We start from the raw sequence: 22,903 nt of genomic DNA, 5'->3' as shown, positions 1-22,903 counted from the left end.
CTACTCTACTCTTCTGAACAACCACCCTTACCACATTTTCACTTCATATTCCCCCTTCCTTTTTATTTCTGTGTGTAATAGTTATGGCGTCGTTAACCCCAAGTTCCAGTCTGATCATACTTACATCAATCTACTTAGAATTCTGTGTGAATAGCCTGTCTCCATGTCCATGGCTAAAGTGCTTCCTACTTTCTTCTGTCCTTTCAGAGGTTGGGCAAGTTCTTCCCTGGCTGAATTTGTAATCTCTATGTTGTTATCTCCAAACTAGCGACTTTCTTGTTATTGCCAACTGGGCCAGCGTTTTCCTAGCTCTTTAAACCTGCTGTCTCAGCTTGAATATGGATCCTTTTTCTGCTTTCCCATCATCCTTTTCTTTATCTAATCCAGCACATAACAACACCCTTTGAATGTGCCTTTTTTTCTTCCCTTCCCTGCTCATGTCCAGGCTTCCAGCACCTCATCCCTCACCCAACACAGTCGTTCAAAGTGACCACCCTCCCTGTCTTATCTCTTCTTACTCAGCTCTCTTCTTCCCACAGCTGCTGGTCTTCGGAAATGCCATTAATGGAACATATGTTCTATCGCTTCCCTCCTCGAAGTCCATTCCCTCCTCCTGGTCACTTCTTATTGTAGGGTACTTGAGCCGCTTTCGAGCATTCAAAACCTGTCAGCAGCTACTGCCAGTCTCTCCCAGACTCGCTGTTATTTTAACAAAGTCTCTCCTAATATAATCATTCAAGTGTATTATTCAGCTGCCCTCTGTGGAGTTCTGCTTGAGGCCCAATGTGGCATGGCTCTGTGAGCCAGTGGTTGGTGGGGTTATTGGGTTTAAATTTTATTTTGATGAGTTTCTACGATTTCCTTATACAATGGAACAACAGGATTGAAAATTGTTAGGAAGATTGTGGGATAATGGAGTGATCGTAAGGTCTGGATTGTAAGGTCTGGAATCACTTGTGGAAGAAGAGATAGGCAGGTCTCCTTTGAAAGAAGTATTCCAGCCAGGCTCGGTGACTCAGCCTGGAATCAGCCCTTTGGGAGGCCAAGGTGAGGGAATTGTGCCCAGGGGTTCGAGGCCAGCCCGAGCAACATGGTGAGACCTTGTGCCTACAATCCATCAAAAATTAACCGGGTGTGGTAGCTCATGCCTGTAGTTCCGGCTACTTGGAAGGCTGAGGCAGAAGGATCGCAGGAGCCCAGCAGGTCAACACTGGGATGGCCATGAGCGTGTGTGCCACTGCACTCCAGCCTGGGCAACGGAGTGAGACTCCAAATTAAAAAAAAAAAAAAAAAAAAGAAGTGTTTCTATGGAGGGAGATACACACACACATGCGTACACACACACACACACACAGACATGGTAAGTAAGAGCGTGTACCTATGTAATACCTTAATTTTTATCTAGTTTTAAAGAAATATTTGCTCAGTGATTCTGTGAGCCAGTGATTGGTGGGGTTATTGGTAATTCTGTGTTCATCTTGATTTCCCGTTTCACTGCTTATTCCCTGCCCCCCCAAACTCGCTTTTCTGTCCTGCTGTGCCCTGGGTTCCGTAGCCTGACTCTATAGAATGAATCGAGTGCCTTCTGGCTTTCTGTTGGGTATAGCCAATGGTGCATCCGGCCACTGATCAGAGGGTGAGAAGAGAGAGGCTGGCATATTTCTTTCCCAGCTTTCTCCAGCATGGTGGGTTGCTATTGGCTGTGGGACCCTAGGAAGGGCTGCGGTACCTGCCAGCATCTTTCTTACAGTTTCAGCCTCATATCTCATTGGTTTATGGCAACTGCTTCTTCCCTCACCTCTTCCTGCTGTTGCTGTCTCCCGAGTGCTTCATGTCCTGGTTGGTGTCCCTAACCCTGTATGTGCATTTATGAGCAATTCTATCACAAAAGTTTCCTCGTGGGCCCTGGAGAAATGCAATTATTCAGATCCTAATTTTTCTGTAATGGGCACACATTCCTTATGACATAGAAAAATGATACCTTGTCACTTTCTTGGAACCCTTATGATAACAGCAAACCCTTTCCATATGTGTGGATTGGCAGTTTCCACAGACTCTGCAGGGCACCTTTCTTTTTTCTTTTCTTTCTTTCTTTTTTTTTTTTTGAGTGGGGGTCTTACTCCATCACCTAGGCTGGAGTACAGTGGCATGCTCATGGCCACCCCAGTGTTGACCTCCTGGGCTCAGGCGATCCTTCCACCTCAGCCTTCCAAGAAGCCTGAACTACAGGCGCACGCTACCACACCCAGCTAATTTTTTGATTTATTGTAGAGATGAGGGCTTGCCAAGTTTCCTAGATTGGTCTTGAACCCGTGGACTCAGGCAATCCTCTCACCTCTGCCTCCCAAAGTGCTGGGATGACAGGCTTGAGCCACCACGCCCGAGGATCTTACTGAGAGATTGCAGTTGCTGGCTTGTGTTGCCAGGCTGTCCCCTTACATAGGATGTCGTTTGCTCCCAGCTCTCACAAAAACAGAGGGAACTTTCATCAGCAAGCCATTGAAATATGAGTGCTTTTGCTATCAGTAAAGACACTGTGTAATCCCCGAAAAGTAGCCCGGGCCATTGGCTCCCTGTTCCTTTGACGTCACCCCTGGCATGTCCATGATGGTGACCTGATGGAGTCCCTCAGCCCCCATGTGTTTCTGCTCAGTTAAAGCCAAGTTTCCCAGCTGACAGCAATAGCTGCAAAGCAAACAGAAGCTCAGTCCACACACTTGCTCTCCCTACTGGTGAACAGTATGCTTTACGGTGGTAAAGTCTTAGCCAGGAGGAGCTTGGCCTGGGGTACATACTGTCTCCTCAGGTCTGTAAACATGCTGCTCTTAAATTTAATGCTTCCCTATATTCAAGGTTAGCTTTTATGTGCTCTCAGAAGAAAAAGCACATTTTTCCTGTCATATACACACACAGTGAAGCGATAACCAATTATTTCCATGCGCATAGAGGTGTTACAGTTGGATCTATAAAATATGAACAGGCCAGATAAATTGGAGGCCAAAATGATGCGGTATACTCCGACTTCTCGAAGAGTCTTCACATTAAATTGCTTATTTTAGTGAACTCAACAATGATTAGCCAGGCTCAGTGGCTCAGCCTGTCATCCCAGCACTTTGGGAGGTTGAGGTGAGGGAATTGCCTGAACCTGCGGGTTCTAGACCAGCCCTGGCAACTTGGTGAAACCTCGTCTCTACAATAAATCAAAAAATTAGCTGGGCATGGTAGCGCATGCCTGTAGTTCTGGCTACTTGGAAGGCCAAGGTGAAAGGATTGCCTGAGCCCAGCAGGCCGACACTGGGGTGGCCGTGAGCATGCCACTGTACTCCAGCCTGGGCGAAAGTGTGAGACTCCAACTCAAAATAAATAAATAAAATAAAACGAGATTTAAAAACTCCTACAGATTTCTTCCTTTCTCACAACTCCCAACCATTTAGTCTGACTGTTAATCACTGGGGGCCTTTGATTCAAATGAATAGAGTAGAAGCTAACATGTTTTGTTTTTTAACCATAACCAGTAAAATCAGGTTTGAAATGCCAAGACAGGGAACATTCTCTGTCCCCTGAAGATGCCGTCATTAACTTGTAGATAGATTTTTGCTCGTGTCCTTCTGAGTGAACCTTTGTCTCGGGGGGGCAACCTGGTTGGCAGGGAACCACAGGCTGCCTCTGCAGAGCAGACCTGGGTTTCCAGAAGGTGGCACGTGCACTAAGACGAATGCCAGCTGGTGTGTGGAACCGCGTTGGCCCTTGTGTGTCACTACTCCCATGCAAACAACTGCGATCTTCTTCTCTGAAGTCAAAGCTGCCTTTTTGCTACTGGACTTAACACAAGGAAACACAGCTCCTGAAAAAGGAAGCCAGTGAAAGGGTATTTAAGAAGGTTGACTCTCCCCTGCCTGTTTCTTATCAGTCTTTCGCTTTGCTTCTGCCTCAGCTCACCCCGTAAATGTTGGCATTTTTCAGATTAGTAGCTGACGACGGAATGCTTATTTATGGTAGCCCATAAAGGCTGGGAGTGGGTGTGACCAAAGGCTTTAAGTGGAAGCTATGAATGTGGAGGAGGCCCCTTTTTATTTAGGGGGCTGAATGTTGAGGCTGTCTTAGTGAGGTTGGGTTAATGCCAAGGTTCTTAGCGGGTTCCTTCTCCGTCTGTGTCCTTCTCCCTGATGGTGATGTCCTCTGTCCCCATTTTCTCCTTAGCTGCCACATACACATGGACTGTCTTTTCTGTGTAGCTCCCATCACCCATTGCACTTCTCTTTGGAGGCCATTGCTATGTGGTCTGTGTCTTTGTTTTCCTCCCAAATGTATATGCAGAAACCTAACCCCCAAGGTGATGGCATTAGGAGAATGAGGTCTTTGACATGTGATTATTATTAGATCATAAGCGCAGAACCTTCCTGAACGGGATTAAGTGCCCTTATAAAAGAACCCCAGAGAGCTGCCTTATTCTTCTATGTAACGATATAATGAGAAGTCAGCAGTCTGCACTCCAGAAGAGGGTCCTCACCAGAACCCAGATCTCAGATTTCCTATCCTCCAGAACTGTGAGAAATAAACTTCAGTTATTTATAAGCTACCCAGGCTATGGCATTTTGTTAGAGCCTACTAAACATACAAAGAGAGAGCCCTGCAGGCTCTGCAAACAACACATGCACCCAAAGTGGGACTTCCTTGTCCTGATGCTGAATCCTCTCTACCCTTGTTCTAGATCTTGGTTAATGGCTTCACCAATTTTTCAGTCTCCCCAACTGGAATCACGGGAGTTATCTATTCCCTACTTTTCACACTTCTCCATATCCATGCAGTTGGTTACCAAATCCCATCATTTCTGCCTCACAAAAGTCTCATGAATTAGATCTTTTCTGCCCATCCCTATTGCTGTTCAGTTGATCGTCTCTTGCCCTAAAAAATGCCTTGTGGTCTCCGCCTCTGAATTGTCTTCCCACATTGCTGACTGATGTCTTCTTAAGACAACCAACCTGAACATATCCAACCCTGCTTGGCTCCGCACTGCACAAGACATCATCTCAGCTTGGCCCACCCACTGACACCCATCCATAACTCCGTCTCTTCCCTCCTCCCTTCTCCCAAGACTCAGCAGCACAGAACTCTGCAGCATCAGTGAGGAATTTGCCAATCCAAATTAAGACACTTTTGGAAATGAAAGGGGCACTGCTCATAATTACACCGATACAAAAGGCAAACGCTGGCACTGTCTCAGGCAAATCAGGACATATGATTATTCTATTCCCTCTTCCTTTGGAAAACCCTTGATGCTATTCTGGGAAATCTCCACCCTCATCCTTAAAACACAGCTCAGATTTTGACTGCTTTGTGAATCTTTTCAAAGCCACTCTGAAGACAACTACTAGTTTGCTCCTCTGTGCTCGATATTGCTTTTGTCGTGCTTTTTTTCAAAATTAAGGCATGTGCATGGTCTCTTATAAGGGACTTTTCCCCCTGCAATTACTCCATGACAGCAAGAACAATATCTTACCCTTCTTTGTATCCCTAGAACCAAGTCTAGTGCTTAGATATGGTCAGTAAATCTTTCCTTAAAGTCATCCATCCATTTCTTTAAAAAAAAAACAAACAAGCACGTTGAACCTAGAGCAATCCTCTAGGTTCTGTTTTGCTATTGTGAACCGTTGTAGTATAACCTTATACTTGTACAGATCTTTAGAATGTGTAAAGCACTTCATTATGTTACCTGAGCTAATGACCCCCAAACTCACTTTATGACTTTTGTGTTTATTCTGTCTGCCAGCATTCCCTCCTTTCTGCCTGACTTCTGCCTGAGTTTTGCGATTGGCCTTAACTGTCATGGTCTTCCTGAACCTGCAGTTAGATTATGTGCCCCCTACCTTATACAGTCCCATGGCTTCTACATTATAAGTTATCACATTTTGTAATGATGTTTGTGTGGTCATTCCTGTAGTGCCTCACCCTCTCCCTCCCCTGACTAGGCTATCAGCAGATTGAGGAAGGAACCTGTCCCTTCTGGTCATCTTCTTACCACAGTGGCTGCTCTCGAGGGGATAATCAATATTCAGGGAATGAATAAAGTACAGCTGATCTTCATTATCTGTAGATTACAAATCCTGTCATTCACATTGTAAGTCTGTGAATTAATCTACTGGCTAAAATGGATGTGTAATCTCCAGATCAATACTCACAGCACTTCCTTGGTTATTGGACATCACTTGCAAAAAATTGAAGGGTTCTCGCAAGAATGTTCCCAGCTGAGGTCAAAGAAGGTGACACTAACTTCTCATGTCCGCTCCCATCCTGCCCGTAAGCAAGTATCCTTGCAATCTTATATATAGCTCTGTGTCTTTTGTGGTTTTTTTGTTATTGGCGGTGATTCTACTGTTTGAAATGGGCCCCCAAGCACATTGCTGAAGTATTGTCTCGTGTTCCTAAGTGCAGGAAAGCTTTGAAGTCCTCACAGAGAAAGTCCATGGGCTGGATAAGCTCTGTTGGAAACACTAGTGGTGCTGCTGTTGCTTATGACCTCCACATTAATGAACTAACAATATCTATTAAAATTAGGTGTCTTTAAACAGAAACAGGCGTTAACAAGGTGTGATGAATTGACTGGTTGAAAATGTTGTGACCAGAGGCTTGCAGGAACCTCACCCTGTACTTCTCCAGGATCAATGGCTCAGTATTCACAGATTCAGTGTTTGCAGTGACCTTATGGAACATAAGTACCCACATAATGAGAATCGACTTGTATTAGCCCCATTTCTTTCACTGCGGAAATGAAAGCTCCAAGGATTTAGTCATCTGACATCACAATAGTCAGCTAATGAGTAAAAGACTTGAGACTTTCATTTGCTCCACAAATATTTATTGAGCCCCTATTCTGAGTCAGGCACTGTGTACGTTTGACTCTCTGGATCCTTAACCCCCAAACCAAATGCATGAAACAGAGTCCTGACTTCTTCAGTGAATTATTACAAACAGATAAGCACTAGCTGCACAAATCGCCAGCCTCCTTTTGTGCTAGAACAAAAATATTTACAGTGCTTTTGGTCTCCAATCTGCAGGTCCGTAGAGACGCCTGTTATATGGCTGAGATGTTTTCTTAAGTTGCAAAATTTTCCAGATGAATTCCACAGTGGAAGTATGTTAGCAGTATATTGTTGGGACATCTCCAGGGAAAATAACTTTGGCCAAAGGGGGTGTGGGGGGTAGGATATACTTCAGAAAAACTCCCAATCCATGATCACCAAGCAGTTCTGGGAAGAAATCGTTTACAAAGATGTATTTATTTATTTATGTGTTTTCTTTTATTCCCAACGTCTTCCAGGTATTGGTATGTCTGGACAAAAAAAGACATTTGTAAATATGCAGCTGACCTTTTGACCATGGAATTATAAAGCTGTTCCAATGAGAGAATGGTTCCAGCTGATTACTTCCATGAATCAAATTTTCTAAGCATTTCAGGAAGTATTTTTGAATTACTTCATATCATCCTTGCAAAAGAAATTACATCAGGCTTTTGTTTGTTGGAGGCAGAAAATGGAGACAGATTCTTTGACTTAGGTGGTCATGACTGTATATGTTTCCCTATGATGGAAGGCAGTAAAAAGAACACTTAGAAATGTGAGAGCTGAGAACATGGGCAATATTTATAGAGTGTGGTTCAAATAGTCTGTTTACACCAAATGCTTAAGCTTAGGCTCAAAAAGGCTTTTCCCTCTATGTAAACACACCCAAAATATCACAAGGGGAATATTTTGAACAGCTACTGAATTCAGTGTATAAGAATTGTAATATAGCATACTGAAAATGAAGTATTAAACACCTGTTTTCCCTGGTAAACAAGACTGGTCATGTAAAATGATCAAGATTTGGACTTGGTAAGAGGTAGTCTATTTAAATATATATATTTTTCTCCTTAGCATGTTGGATTGAATGACCATTTTGCTTACTTAGGTAGTTTTATACTTTTTGTGTGTATGAAAAGGTTCCTGTTTCCACACAGGGCTACCGCTAGTATATGTGATGCTTTTATTCAATTGAGAAAAGGCGTCCCTTCCTCTGGGCTGATACGCGTGAGGGGTGGTGCAAGCTGGATTTCGGTCTCTTTTGGTACCCTCAGCTGGGTGCCCACGTACAGGGCAAAACTGTACAGACTGCCATTGAGGTCCTGAGCTCTGGGGAGGCCACTGAAGTGTGTCTGGAAAGCTGTGCATGGGTTCTTGACAAACTCACACATTGTCTGTGACCCATCTCCAAGGGCATGCTGGAGAGAGACGAGGAAAGCTTCGCACCGGGACACGAGAGGGATAAAGGGAGTCAGTGACACAGAAACTTATAACTGGGGGCACCTCTGAGCCCTGCTTTGTCTGCCCACCCCTTCACTTTACAGATGAGCAAATGGTGGTCCAGGAAGCTCTCGTCGTGTGTTTGATCATGCAGCTCACTGCTGGCAATGCAAAAAGTTTCTGCTTCAGTCTATCCAGACAGACTTTATTATTTTCTCTATGACTATATGACAGAGCTGTGTGTCACTTTTCACCGTGGCCGGACTCTCTAGAAATCCTAATATTGTGATTAGACGTATCCCTAGCGTGGTTCTCTTTTCTGGCTACCCATCAGATAGGCTTGACGGACTTTGATGACGTGTTTTTCTTTCTTTTCGGTTTGGCATACGATAACTAGAAATTGCTACAAGTGCAACCAAATCACTTCTTAAGCTCTTAGAAATCCTGGGAGTGGTTTTCTGCTCATCCACTTCCCTGTCTTGTAGAGGACACATAAAGCAGCACATTTAAGAATTAGTTATTTGAAGTCAACATAAGACATCTGTGTTGCTGGGTGTAACAGTGTCTATACTAGCTTCTGATATTTAAAATCGGTTCCTGTTTTAAAAATCATGTAAATTCTTTTAATTTAAGGCATTGAGAATATTTGTGGAATGTGCACCAACTTCCATGTGGGAGGCCCCATTTCTATATAAAATTTCTCTAAGAACATAATCCTCAGTATTTGTGTGGAACCTTTCTCTAAGGAGGCAGAGTACTCTTAGTTATCATTTCATGACCCCCACCAGTTCATAATATGTGTGTAAACCACACAGAGAAACATGTGGCATGTAGTGACATGATTCTGACTCACTGCAGCTTTAACCTCCTGGGCTCAGGCAATTATTCCTCCTCAGTTTCCAGAATAGCTGGAACTATAGGTGTGCACCACCATGTCCAACTAATTTTTTAATTTTTTTTTGGTGGAAACAAGGTCTTGCTACATTGCCCAGGCTGGTCTCGAACTCCTGGGCTCAAGCAATCCTCCTGCCTTGTCCTCCCAAAGTGCTGGGATTACGGGTGTGAGCCACCGTGCCTGACATCTTTTCCATTTTTAAAGATGATTATTTATGGGAAGTGATAAGTTGGTTGAGCCTTTATGGTTATATGGTCCTGAGCATCACACTTCATCTCATGGAACATAATGACTTACAATAAAGATAATAGTATCTGGTGATGTTTACCGAGAGCTCATGTGCCAGGTACCATTGAATGGTCTCTACATGTCTTAGCTCAGTTAACCTTTGCAGGAAGATGTCTGAGGTAGGTAATAATATCCAACTTTTACAGATGAGTAAACTGATTTGGAAGGTAGGTACCCTACCCAAGGTCACACAGCTTGTAAGTGTCAGAGTCCTTTCCAAATTGAACCATCTGCCTTTTCAGCCTGATGTTCTGCCTCCAATGGCCATCTTTTTTTTTTTTTTTTTTTTTTTGCATCGGAGTCTCACTCTCTCACCCATGCTGGGGTGCAGTGGCATGCTCAAGCCGCCGCAGTGTCAACCTGCTGGGCTCTAGTGATCTGTCCACCTCAACCTTCCAAGTAGCTGGAACTACAGGTGTGCGCTACCATGCCTGGCTAATTTTTTGATTTATTGTAGAGATGAGATCTCTCCAAGGTGCCTGGTCTGGTCTCGAACTGGCGGGCTCAGGCAACCCACTGGCCTTGGCCTCCCAAAGTGCTGGGATTACAGGTTGAGCCACTGAGCCCAGCCTAGTGTGGCCTTCTTACAACCAAGTTATAGTCTTTAATGTAGCTATTGTATTTTTTTTTCTACTTCATCAGGCCTTTTTTAGAAGTAAATTTTGTTGTTAAGCCTAAAGATTGGTGCCATCAGCAGTCTTAAAACTCAACAGGAAAATCAGTGAAAACAACCCTCTTCTTTAAACACACACTAGGATTCTGAGAGTTTGGTGAACCTTGTGTGCGCAGAAAACTCCTGTGTAGAGCCCTTGCTCTGATCAGGTCGGATGCAAATAGAGGAAATGACATTGATCTTTGGGGTCTCTCTTCTTGTTCTTTCTTCTTCCTTTCAGTGTTTCTTAGTCTAGTCACCTTCTTGGTGTTCCTTGGCTGTCCGGCATTTCACACTATGCAACTGCCTATATGTAGGTGTGTCTTGAAACTTCGATATCTTCCCCTCTGCTCATATACACGCCTGTCTGAGGTCTTGTTCCCTGGATGCTTAGCTGGGTAGCTTGGCTAAGTCTGAACTGGTTTGTTTTGTATCATATGGATGTGGTTGGTGGACTTCAGGGGTAATTTAATTTTTACAAGTGTCTTCTAGAGATGATGGGACCAAGGAATGGAAGGCCCAAGGCAGAACTTTAAGACAAGGGATGGAGGAGACATTCTGGGATTGTGGTCTGCCCAATCCATTGCCCCAGGGGATGATCCAGGAAACTGCGTTGGAAACCCTACAATCATCTTCGTAGTTGTAATAATTTTTCCTGTCTTTTGGGGTTTCGAGGCTTAGCTCATGGCAGATTATGATGATAGTCTCTGGGTGCTAAGGCACCTCAGGATAGATGTTTTTGGCTCTCTGAACTCTGTAGCCACAATTTATGGTCACATTAGTATAAACTAATACTGAGTAGTTTCTATAGCAGAGGAAGCTTGCAAATTAGCATTTGCTCTTTAGACAAAATAAAAAGCCTTCTGTTTACAACTCTACTACTAAAAATGCTGACCTCTTAAAATATACTAATTAGCCAAACAACTGCCCACTAGATGCACATGCAAGCAATTAGGCCCAGATGCTGTTCCTGGACATCGAGAACTAACACTAATGACCCGGCATTCATGTCCTCAGAGTGGCGTCCTTAAATTCTTCCTTTAAAACCAATTTAGAGCATTGGCTCTCTGGAAGGTAAATTAACCTCCTTCCATTTAAAATATTTTGCAAACTGGCAATTACCAGGCACCCAAGAATATAACTCATTGTTTGAGTAGCTAGTTGCTCCCCTATATTAAAATATAACTCAAACACTTCATACTCTACAGTGAAATAAGCCACAGTCACAAATGCTTTGTAGAGTTTCAACAAATTCTGCTTGCCTACTTATAAATAGTACAAAATATACTTTCTTCCATTAAGTATTGGAAATGTCAGTCAACTATAGTGCCCTTGGAAATCCTACCCCATCTTCCTTAAATGAACACTATTCTCTCTGATTCACCTGAAGTAGCCCTGCTTATTTGAAAATCTAATTGTAAAATTATAGCATGCAAGTTCACTTTCTTGGGAGTAGTCATGAGTCTTTCTGAAAGACTCAAAAGCAGAAATTATATTGAAGACACCTCATCTTCCCTGCTTTTTCTTCCCACTACCTCCTCGTGTTTTGGAAACCTTGTTTACCACATTCACCGGAGAGATTCAACATTCGGAAGACATTGCCAGACCGGGTTATTTGCAGGCTTATGAAAACATCGCAGACTTGCTATTAGGCTGTATAAAAAGTGAACACAGTGTTCTTCCATTCTGAGTGGTGGTGTGTTTATTTCCGTCACGTTCATAGGGGCCTTGATGTCTGATGGGTGAGTTCCAGTCCTTAGGAACCTGTGTACACTGACTTCAGGTGCTGATGAGCTTTGGCCAATAGCTGTTGCCCATGGGCCCTCCGCAGCCCTACCTGGCTTTTGTGAGATGTTCCGTCTCAGAGGAATCATCCTCTTTCTCAGAGCAAAACCAGCTCGTGAGCTGAATCTGGCTGCCGCCTGTTTTCGTAAATAAAGTTTTATGGGAACATAACCACACCCATTATTTTCATGGTGTCTATGGCTGCATTCCTGCTGCAGGGGGATTGCTGGGAGAGGCAAAAGAGACCTTATGGCCTGTAAAGCCCAAAAGATTTATTATCTGGCTCTTTATTGAAAACTTGCTGAGAGAAGGTGTGTTCAAACTGTTGTATAACAAGTCTCCTGTCCTCTCATGACACTTGCCTTATTTCTGCACAGTGGCTTAGCCTTTATCTCCTTGATTTTTTTCTCACATTTCTCCCAGCCCATTAAGCATCTCTCAGAGCTGTATGTCAGGTCTGGCTCTTCCCCTCATCTGTGGTCTCAGACTTGGACCCTGGATTTACATGTTGAATGGAGCACATAACCTAAAAGCGTGAAACAGTTTTAGGACCAGAAAAGAACTAGCTCCTCGTGGTCAAGCCTCCTTGTTTAGATAACGATGCCGAGACCGTAGGGGGCCAAGGGACCGCTTGCAGTCTCATGGCCAGTTAGTGGCTGAAAAGTCTCCTCTTTCCAGTTCTTCTTTCCTGTTCTTTCCGCAACATCATGTCACTGCCACGCATCTGCTCATGCCCAAACAAAACACACGCTGGATAAGCTTTTGTCTCGTGGTGAAAGTTTTCTTTTTTATTTCTACCATATGTGACTTTATACCAGGTTGGCCAGAGAGAAATGACTTATGCTCAAAGAAAAAGTCAAAGTCCTGAATATGCAGTGGTGTTTTCCTTCTTTGCTGTGTATCCAGTCAGTACTCAGTCATCAAAAGAATAGAATGTTTAGCTCTTCCTGTTGGTAATTATAACTCTAACCTTTTTTTCAAACCTAGTTTGGAAACATTGAACTAGACTCCTTTTCTCTTTAATGAGATATTTTAGCAATGTGTAAAGCTTTCTGGCTATCTACACAACCTCTAGAATCTGGTTTTATGTATTAATGTTCTTTATTAAGCTGACACTTTTGCTTACCATGTGCCCATCAGAAACATTTAAATTTTGTAAATAATATGCAGCCACAAATAGTTTATGATGTAATTTCCTATTCTCCTCATCAGAGGGATAAATATTAAATTGGATCATAACTAATATTTAAACTTTATTATAATTTGGAACCAAATATAAGTTAGCCCAATAGAAAGCAGTACTGCATCTAGTATCGAAATTTTTTAGCCTCTGAATGTCAGCATGAGATCTTTTTTACTCTCTTGGGAGGTACAGAATAGCACTGATATTTGAGAGAATGGATTTGGGGATTTACAGAATGACCTCGAACAATTCACTTAACTTCTCTGAGCTTTAATTACCTCATTTAGAAAGTGGAAATAATGGTGTTAATCTCACAGGGTTATTGTGAAAAGAAAATTGGCAGAAATTATGAGCGGCACATGGTACTGTTTGGCACGGAGTAAGCACTCCAAATAGCTGCCTTTAAGCTATGTGATTTGTTTGTGATTTTTGTTTAGATAAGTGAGCACTCTCTAATACATTGGATTTGTTAGGCAGGTGGATTAAAAAAAAATAACCAGATTAAGTTGACCCTTAGTTGGGCATGAAAAATCTTGATGTCTCCCTAGTTGAAGGAAGGCCCATCCGCTGTTTTCAGGAGTCATTGAAAGGCCAGGTTTGGTTCCTCTGGGGAAGAGGGGTATTTGCCAGCTCTGTGGCCTAGGAGGCAGGAACAATGTCATTCTTGGAGATGGTTGGAGGAAAGGGTAAGCTGTCAGTGAGAATGTCTTGTCCAGGCTTATGCCACAAACACACATGATGAGTTTTTGGAACCGGTGAGGTGCTGAGAAGTGAAATGATTAGAACAGTCTGACACTGCTGCCTTTTCGGGATTTTCTTTTTCTTTTTTTAAATTTTATTTTAAAGATGTGGGGTACAATTCAGGGTTAGGTATACAAATGTTGATGATGCAGGTACCCTTGTGGATGAGGTGTGCCCCTCCCTCTCCTAGCAGTTTCCCTCAACTGTCTGGAATATTTTCTGTAAAAGTAAGTATCTTTAATGTGGGGCTGGTATCAGGCTCCACTGGAACTGAAATTGATTTCTGGAACTGAAATTGATTTCCACAACTGAGAGAAATGTCTTTCACACTTGCTTCTGAGTCTGAGTGGGACTCTGAGTGCACTCTCACAGTGGTGCCAGCGTCTCTTCTTTTTCCTCTTTACCTTCTTGTTGTTTAAAATGTTATTTTTAAAAACCCAAGATTTTATTCTGGACTATAGTTTTCACATTCTAAAAAGTCAAAAGAGAGTCAGTTTGCTGTATTTATTGATCCTGGAAACACAGGATGTAGGAGGAACCTAAGGAATTCATCCCATTATTTTGGAGAGATATACTAGGTCCCTGCCAGAGACCCATCGCAGGTACTGACTGGTAGCACCTGTTGACAAAGAATCACCTAGGACCCTCGACTTGCTCAAATCCCTCAATGGTGGAAGTTGGCTGAATTTTCTTTGATTCCTTGATTCCAAGGCTGGAATTTTTAAAGAAAGATCTATTATGTAAATGAAACAAAACACTATTTGGCCATTAAAAAAAACCATGAAATCATGTCATTTTCAGCAACATGGATGGAGCTAAATGTCTTTATCAAGTGAAATAAGTCAGACACAAGAAAAGACAAATATCATGTGTTTTCTTTTTGTAGTTTCTTAATTCTGAATGTTCATTTATTTTTATACATTTTTTAGTTTCTTAATATTAAATGTTTGTTTATTTATTTTTACTTTTTAGTTTAAAGATGTGGGGTAAAATTCAGGATTAGATATACAAGTGGTCATCGTACAGATAAAGTTTGGGCCTCCCTCTGGTCCCTGCTTTGCCTGGTTTGAGATCAGGTCCCTTTATTGATGTTGTGTCTTTCCTTCTCCCATCCATCCACCCTGGCAGTATCCTGTTACTGCCAATCCCTTTCTTATAGCATTATGGTAAATGTTCAGGGTCTGCTTATGAATGAGACCATGTGGTACTCTCTTCTTTGTTTCTGTGATAGATCACTGAGTATGATAGACCCTAATCCATCCAAGTTGCTGCGAAGTCCATATGTTTGTCCTTCTTCATGGGTGTGTAATATTTTATTGTGTCTATGTACTACATTTTTAAAATCCAGTCCAGTTTCAGTGGGTAGCATGGTTAGTTCCAAGTTTTCGCTATTGTGAATAGTGCTGCAATAAACATGCAAGTGCAGGTATCTTTTTGCAGAATGATTTGAGTTCCTCCGGGTATATTCCCAGCAGGAGGATTGTCATATGGAAGGTCAATGTCTAGTTCTTTTAGAAATCGCCACACTGTTTTCCAAAGAGGTTGCACTAGTTTGCCTTTCCCACTAGCAGTGTAGAAGTGTTCCTTTTTGTCCGCATCCTTGCTAGCATCTGTTGTTGCTTGTTTTATTATATCATGTGTTTTCAATCAGATATGAGAGTTAAAAATTGTTTTACCTCCTCTCTACCTGGAGGTGGAGAGTGGGAGAATATTAAGAGAGACTGGGAAGGGTGAAGGGTAGATGAAAAGAAGTGGGTTAAAGTATTCCATCGTGTATATGTACCACATTTTTTAAATCCAGTCCTCAAGAAGTGGGTTAAAGCGTACAAATGTATAGTAAGATAGAAGGAATAAATCAAATATTTGATAACAGAGCAGGATGACTATACTTAACAAATGTCTTTAGGTGATGGGGACCCAAAATATCCCGACTTAATCACTGCACATTATACACATTATACACATACACACACTTTCTAATGTGCCCCATACACTTTCACAAATAAAGAGTCTATGATGTAAACAATAGCACTGACTTTTCACTCTGCTTTTCCAGAGCAAAATTTTGGTGAATGACAGGTTGGAGCCCTGTGGTCTTCCTCTTGAGTTTAGAGACACACTACCATGTCACTAACTCTATAAGTTGAATGCTTTCTTTGCTCTGAGGGTCTTGCCTAGAAAAGTGCCATTTTTAGAGCTTCAGGATATTGACTCAGTCCCTGTCAACTGCACTTCATCTCAGAAAAGATTCTTGCTAAGGTATAATGAGCCATCGCTAACACATTCCTTGACTCTCAGAAGAAAATTAACAGTGCAAAAAAATCTTTAGTTCTGTGAATGCCAGCCTAATCCCTTACAGAAAAAGAAGCTGAACTCAGCCTCAAGGAATGAACCAGCATTTGGTTAAAAACCTGTCCTGAAAAGATTGTGGTAGTTTTCCATTCAGAATTGCCTGGTGTTTTATCTTAACCCAAGTGAATATATACACTCATTGTTGAACACCACCAGGAAACCCAAGTACCTGCAATTCCTATCCCTTTATTGGGGAGGGAAGAATGGGGTGACTGTAGAGGTGGGGAGCCTCTGTTTTGCTTTGAGTGGACAGTTTAGTTTCTGCTTTGCGGGTGTGCTGGCTGCAGTCCCCCCAAGCCTATCCAAGTTGCTCTCTGGACAGAGGTGGACACTGGAAGCTAGCCCAAACTGCTGTATATCTTTTCTTTTTTTTTTTAAATTATAAACTGGTCTCTTTGTAATTCTGAGAATTATTATGGCTCTTGCTTTTATTTGTTTTAAGAAGACTTCCTAAGCAGCCAGACATTTTCCCTGGGACACACTGTAATTGGTGGGATGCTGGGTTCTTCTCGTTCTGTAGCTTGGGCTTGGCTGCTTCTGCTCATGCCTTTGGAGAAGGGGAGCAGAGTAGAAGATTATCTCAATTTTGTGTGACGTTGAGAAGTCCCACCCTATGTTCAGACTCATTAGCTGGCCATGGCCTGGAAACCATTCATTCTTAATAAACTCTGTAGAAAATTCACCTTGACCCTTAAGTGCTAGAGTTTGCTGGGCTATGCCACCGTCTTTTCTTCCTCAAGGTTCTGTGGGATGATCTTTCTCTCCACAGCCCCCGGCATACCTGCGCAGGAAAGAAACCTTTGTTTCCTCAGAATTCATCTGCTCTTGCTGCTTCTTGACTACCAAGGACTAACCCTGTTTCTGACTCAGGGTCCCCTTTCCCAGTTACAGGTTGGTCGGGGTAGATGGGAGTGTTTTCCGGTGAGCCCTGCAAGGCTGGGAGAGTGGAGAAACTTGTAGCGAGTGAAGGTGCGCCGTAGCCAGAAGAGGCGGCTGTAACTTTCAAGCAGAGAGTGTGTTCGAGGGAGAAGTATGGTACTGGAATGTCTTTGGTGAGCTTTCCCAGGGTATCAGAAATGCTTTATGCTTCAAATTCCAGCTGGGATAATAACTTCAGAGGAAATTGCACTTGGGGTAAGCTGGTGCTGAAGTCTTCTCTGAAATGATTATCCCTTACACTGAAAGGATTAGGCACCTTTTAACATGTTGGACTCTCTGAACCCAATCACGTTAGGAGGTTTCCCATGGAAGAATCAAAAGCTGAAGGGACCAGGAGGCTGAATGTCATTCACATGTCGGAACCCAGGGAGGAATGGGGTCACTCCAGAGGTTGGGAGCCTTCGTTTTGCTTTGAGTGGAGAGCTTGGTCTCTGCTTTGTGGGCGTGCTGGGCATGGTCTCTCCAAGGCCATCCAAGCTGGCCTCTGGACAGAGGTGGACACTGGAAACTAGCCTCAACTGCTGTTTATCTTTTTTTTTCTTTAATTTTAAACAGCCCTCTTTATAATTCTGAGAATTATTATGGCTCTGTTTTGAGCAGAAACCTTTCTCTGAGAATTAGTCTTTCCATGGATTCTGCCATATTTCAAGTCACCCTGTGGCCCTGCAGCTGAAAACCATACACAGGAGAGAGAGAGGCTGTGGCAGTGGCCCCTAGCTGAACAGAGACAGCCCACACACCCCATCTCCCCAAGACTGTGTCCAAAACGAGTGGGCAAAGCCTGTATGAGACCCCTCCCTCCTTTCCCACAGGCCCCTTGAAGCCACCCTTTCGTGGTCACTAGAAAGGCTCTGTCACCCAGCCTAGTCACTCCTGGAGAATTAGCCGCTGCCCTGTGAATATGTAAGTACGTGAGCCACTGAACCATCTACCCCACTTTTATTTTTCTGTTGTGAGATCAGAATGGATGGATATGGGTTAGCATGAAAATCTGACAGCAACCCAGGTGGCTGGATATTGCCGTTGAAAGAGTATGGATGGGCTTTAGATCCAGAAAGAATGAGGTTGGGAACGTATATTCCACCCTTTGCCAGTTGCAGGCAGCTGGGCCCGTAAGCTCTCTGAGGCTGTCTCCCCATCTGTAAAATGATTGCTGCAAGGGTTGAAGTAAGCTAATGTGTGTACATGCCTGTCAGGTGTCATTATATACTGTTCTGTTAGTAGTAGCAGCTATTATTAGGCATGAGGCCTTAACTTATAAAGGACTTTTTCAGCTTGGTGTATTTAAGGAAGAGGGCCAGGTATGCATTTTTATCTTGCATTTAAGTCTGTGTCAACTGGTAAGCATTAGACTGTTTCCCAGGGTGCTTAACATGTAGAGCATATTTGCTGGGCTCACAGAACTTACTGAGGAAGGTCTCAGAGGGAGGGACAGGAGAGGCTGAGTCCAGAGGCACAACTACCAAGTTCAAAGGCGTGATGCCTGAATCTCCTGATGACCGCTGTTCTCGAGATGATACAGCATGGCTGGAAATTTCCTGTGTTTTAATAACTGAACGGTCATCATGTGCTTTCTGTCCACTCTTAGAATACACATTGAGCTTTATAAAAAAAAATCTTGATGGCCAATTTGAATCACCCAATCCTCAGGCAAACTCTCTGTGCTGAAATACCTGAATTTGATTTGAAGTATGTATCGGGAGGGATCAGACATAGATTTAAGCAGTGTCAGCAAATGGCAGCAATTAGTTTTCAATTCCCACAGCTCTATTCTGGGCATCTTTGAGGAGTCAAACTAGGTTGAGAAGATGAAAAGTACAAAAAGATCCAACAATTAGGTTTGCGAAGCATCCTAGAAAAAGTGCTGCATACCTCATTGCTGAATATCACTACTATCACCTTCAATGAACTCCCCTTGGGAAGCAGTGCCTAGTCGACCCGTCAAGGAAATTTTGGCAATTTTGGAACTCTTTCTCTGGAGGGGCTATCAGAGCTGTCATTCTTATTTGTTGAGGTGTGACAATTAAGTTCGCGAGCTTGCCACCCTGCGCTGACATTGGCAGCACTGTCCAAATAACTGCATTGGAACACCCTCCCTACTCACCCGATCTGTCCCCCAGTGACTTTTTTCTTTACCCAAAGATAAAGGAAATATTGAAAGGAGGCCGTTTGGATGACATTCAGGACATTAAGGTAATACGACGACAGCTCTGATGGCCATTCCAGAAAAACAGTTCCGTGTCTTTGACAGGTGGGCTAGGTGCTGGCATCAGTACATAGCTTCTCAAGGGAGCACTTTGAAGGTGACCATAGTGAAATCCAGCCATGAGATATGTAGCACTTTTTCTAGGATGAGTTTGTGAACCTAATTGTTAGAACCTCCGTGTATATCCAGGTCTTTAAAAACAAAACCAGCAGTCTGTCTGGCTCAGTTCTGCACTCTCTCTTCTCTACCATGGAACAAAGGTGAATAGGGAGTGTGTGTGTGGCTGGGTGGAGCAGGGAGGTAACAGAAGTGGTCCAGCTGCTTCACACTTACTAAGTAGGCTTCTAACTTGTGGCTCTTCCCAGCAAGCTGTCCTTGTTCAGAGCCCACGGCTCCCTGTGTTGTGGAAATAGACCCGACACAGGGCAATCTGGATTTGTTTTCTGTTATGCTCATACTTTCTTCTCATTTTGACCTTCATTTACCTATGTTCTCTCTGTTCCTCTCTGCCACACAGTTTTGTGATATAATGATTTGTTCCTAGATAGTAGCTCTCTGAGATAGTCTAGAGAGGACAGTGTATGCAAAATCCCCAGAATTCTGTGGTTTTGGAGGACAACCCAGTAGATTCTCCAACTTATTCCTCACACACACACACAATCACACAGTGTGAGATGCTTTTTAAAGTAACTTTTTACTCACTTAAAACCCTTAAGTTGAAAGCATTGTTTTCTTTTTATTCAGAACCAAATTTTTATTCCACCAAAACAACTGAAATGTGTGCCAAGTAATAGAAGAATGTGAAAATTGTCTTTTCTTCCTCACAAATACCTACTTGAAAATTGCATATTTTAATAAATTGGAGGTAACCATTCACAGATGGAAGGATAGGTCTGTAAAATGAGGGATAGGTCTGTAAAATGATACATGCATTTGTTTTGTTGACTCTGGACTCAAGTATATGCTCTGGACAGGATTTTTTTTTTAAAGAAAAGAGATGAACAGTTTTTACCCCCCTGGAACCCAGTTATTAGGAACAAGTCTTGAGTAAGTTGGGCAATTACAAAGTCTGATTTCAATAGCAAAAAAAAAAAAAAATCTGGAAATACAGCATACTACAAAGTATAAAAACAATCCAACCAGAACTGCATGAGAGAGCACATTATTGATGTTTCGGTGCATATCCTTCCAGTCTTTTTTTCTATTTGTGTGTGCACATTTTTTTTTTGTTCCAATCATGTGGGTACATATTGTTTTCTCACACAGCATATGGTGAACCTTTCCCATGCCACTAATTATATAGTCATTAAACTAATATAGAATAATTGTATTTGGAGATGACTTTCAATAAACTCCTTTTCACTGTTGAACATCTTAAGGCTGAATTTTTTTCTGTTATTGAATGCTTGGTAGGTATTTTTAGGCAGAAATGAAACCAAATATAAACAGAGATTAAAGAAAAGAGTCTGGGAAATGGTTACTAAGAATTTTTTTTTTTGAGTCTAGCATTGACTTTTTACTTTAGTCACTATTTCTATTATTAGATGAAATCAACTCAGCAAATTCCTTCTGGAATGTATGCTCCCATGTGTGGACCACAGAACGATTGGAGCCTGTTGCATGGTTTTGCTAGGGCTGTTGGTCCCCAGTGTAGGACTAGGGATTAACATGGACTTAAAATGACTTTCTGTGAGGAAATGCTTCAGGGTCCTGGGGGTTGCCTGAGGGTCCTTGCTCATGTGACGCTGGTGGTCCCTTTCACAGCTTGGCTTATGGTTAAAGCAGGTGGGTCAGCACCTCATCGGCACCAGAAACTGGCTGCACACCAGGCCCTCGTCAGGAAGTACAGTTGTAAAATCATTGCTACATGAGACCTGTCAAGTCTCTGCTGAGAGATGTTTATGGGGGATATTTATTCCTTGAGGGCAGCTGTTCTTCATCATATGAGGTCACAGACCCATGTGAGATTCCAAACAGCTGGTCCCATACACATGTAATTCTGCATTCACTTCAGAGAGTTTGTGGTCCCCTCAAGCCCATGCTGATTCCCAAGTTGAGAACACGTGCTTTAGAGAATCTGCACTCTCTCCAAACCCGAGACCCTCATCTCTCTCTCACCAGCATTCCCTGAGCACGGGTCATAGCTCCTTTGGATGGCCATGCGGGCCCCCCTCTTAGCTAGTTCTTGGCTGTCCCACTTCTTGGTTGGGATCGTCTCTTCCTCCAGGTGGCCCTCTTTGGTGGGATTCCTCTCAGAACAGTGCCCTGCTGTGACTCACCTCTGACCCCCAGGAGACTTAATTCGTTGGTCTCAACGAATTCTGACAGTGGTCATCTCTCTTGGTAGCCTTTTAGGGTTTTCCATGTGATTCCAGCACTAGTTTCCTATGCCCTACAAAATGTGCAACTCCAAGTTGTTCCCAGGAACCTAACTTGGTTTAAGGCAAAAGAGGGAGGGCGGGTTCCACTTACCTTCTCCAAAGAAATTTTCTGTACTTGCCCTTTAAACTGCTATCTTGTGATACCCTTATAGTAGATGGTAGATAAAGTTTGAACTGGTTTCAAAACCACTTAGTACATCTTGCATAAGTGGTGTATGGCTTCCTTGGAACTTAAGAAAGAATCCATGCTACAGATTATTTTGTCCTACTTTATGAGGTTTCTGGAAAACTTGAGGCAGGTAGTATTCCATTTTTACATGTTAACCTAGATTTCTCTTTTCATGCCTGGGAGTAGAAAGACCTCAGTGGAATGGGATATGGGAGGGCAAGGCGGCAAGGCTTTGGATTGGAAAGAAGGGCTACCGAGAAGCTGTGGGCTTCTACAGGACTGATTCTGAAAGGAAACGGGTTGTTTTAAGACCTTCCTGTTCCATTTTTATCCCTGAGAAGCAGGAGGGACTTCTCCAGCATCAGCATGACATCCATTATCTGTCATACTGAATGTATCAAATCTAGATGGAAAACCTTGACTTTCAGAAGCCTTCTGTGAATTTGTGGTATTCGTAGGATCTCTAAACCAACAGATGGCTTACATAGGGAGAAAAATGTAGCATTTTGATATGATAGGTCTAATTTTTTCACTACATCTAACAGAAAAAGAGGATTGAAAGCAAAAAGTTAAGGTAATGTCTTTTTCACTGATACCTTAAGGGAAGTTGGCACATCTCTTTTCTTTGGGCTTGAATTTGCTTATAAATTAGACTTATCTTCAGGAATTGGCAAGGATATTCTTATGGGGGTTGTTGGGAGTGGTGAGTCTCTGGTTCCCCAGCCTCCAACAAAAGCTGAAAGTTGGTGATCATAAGCAGGGAGTTGTATGAGGTATTAGAGAGGCAACTCCACACAGAAACCTTTCCCCATATGTTATGCCAATTAATTAGAGATAAACTTTTATTTAGCAAGTTTATTAAAGTGGCAAAACTTTTATTTAGCAAGTTTATTAAAGTGGCAAATATTAAAGTGGAGAGGATGAACTACTGAAGCTTTTTTTTTTTAATAATCAATGTTTTTTATTATGATATTGTGGGGTACAGATAAGGGTTAGGTATACAAATATGCTTCGTTCAGGCACCCTTGTTGAT

This window comes from Carlito syrichta, unplaced genomic scaffold (genome assembly GCF_000164805.1).
Source record: "Carlito syrichta isolate Samal-C Ts95f unplaced genomic scaffold, Tarsius_syrichta-2.0.1 Scaffold303038, whole genome shotgun sequence".
Classification (NCBI taxonomy): Eukaryota; Metazoa; Chordata; class Mammalia; order Primates; family Tarsiidae; genus Carlito; species Carlito syrichta.
This window is presented reverse-complemented; position numbering follows the sequence as displayed.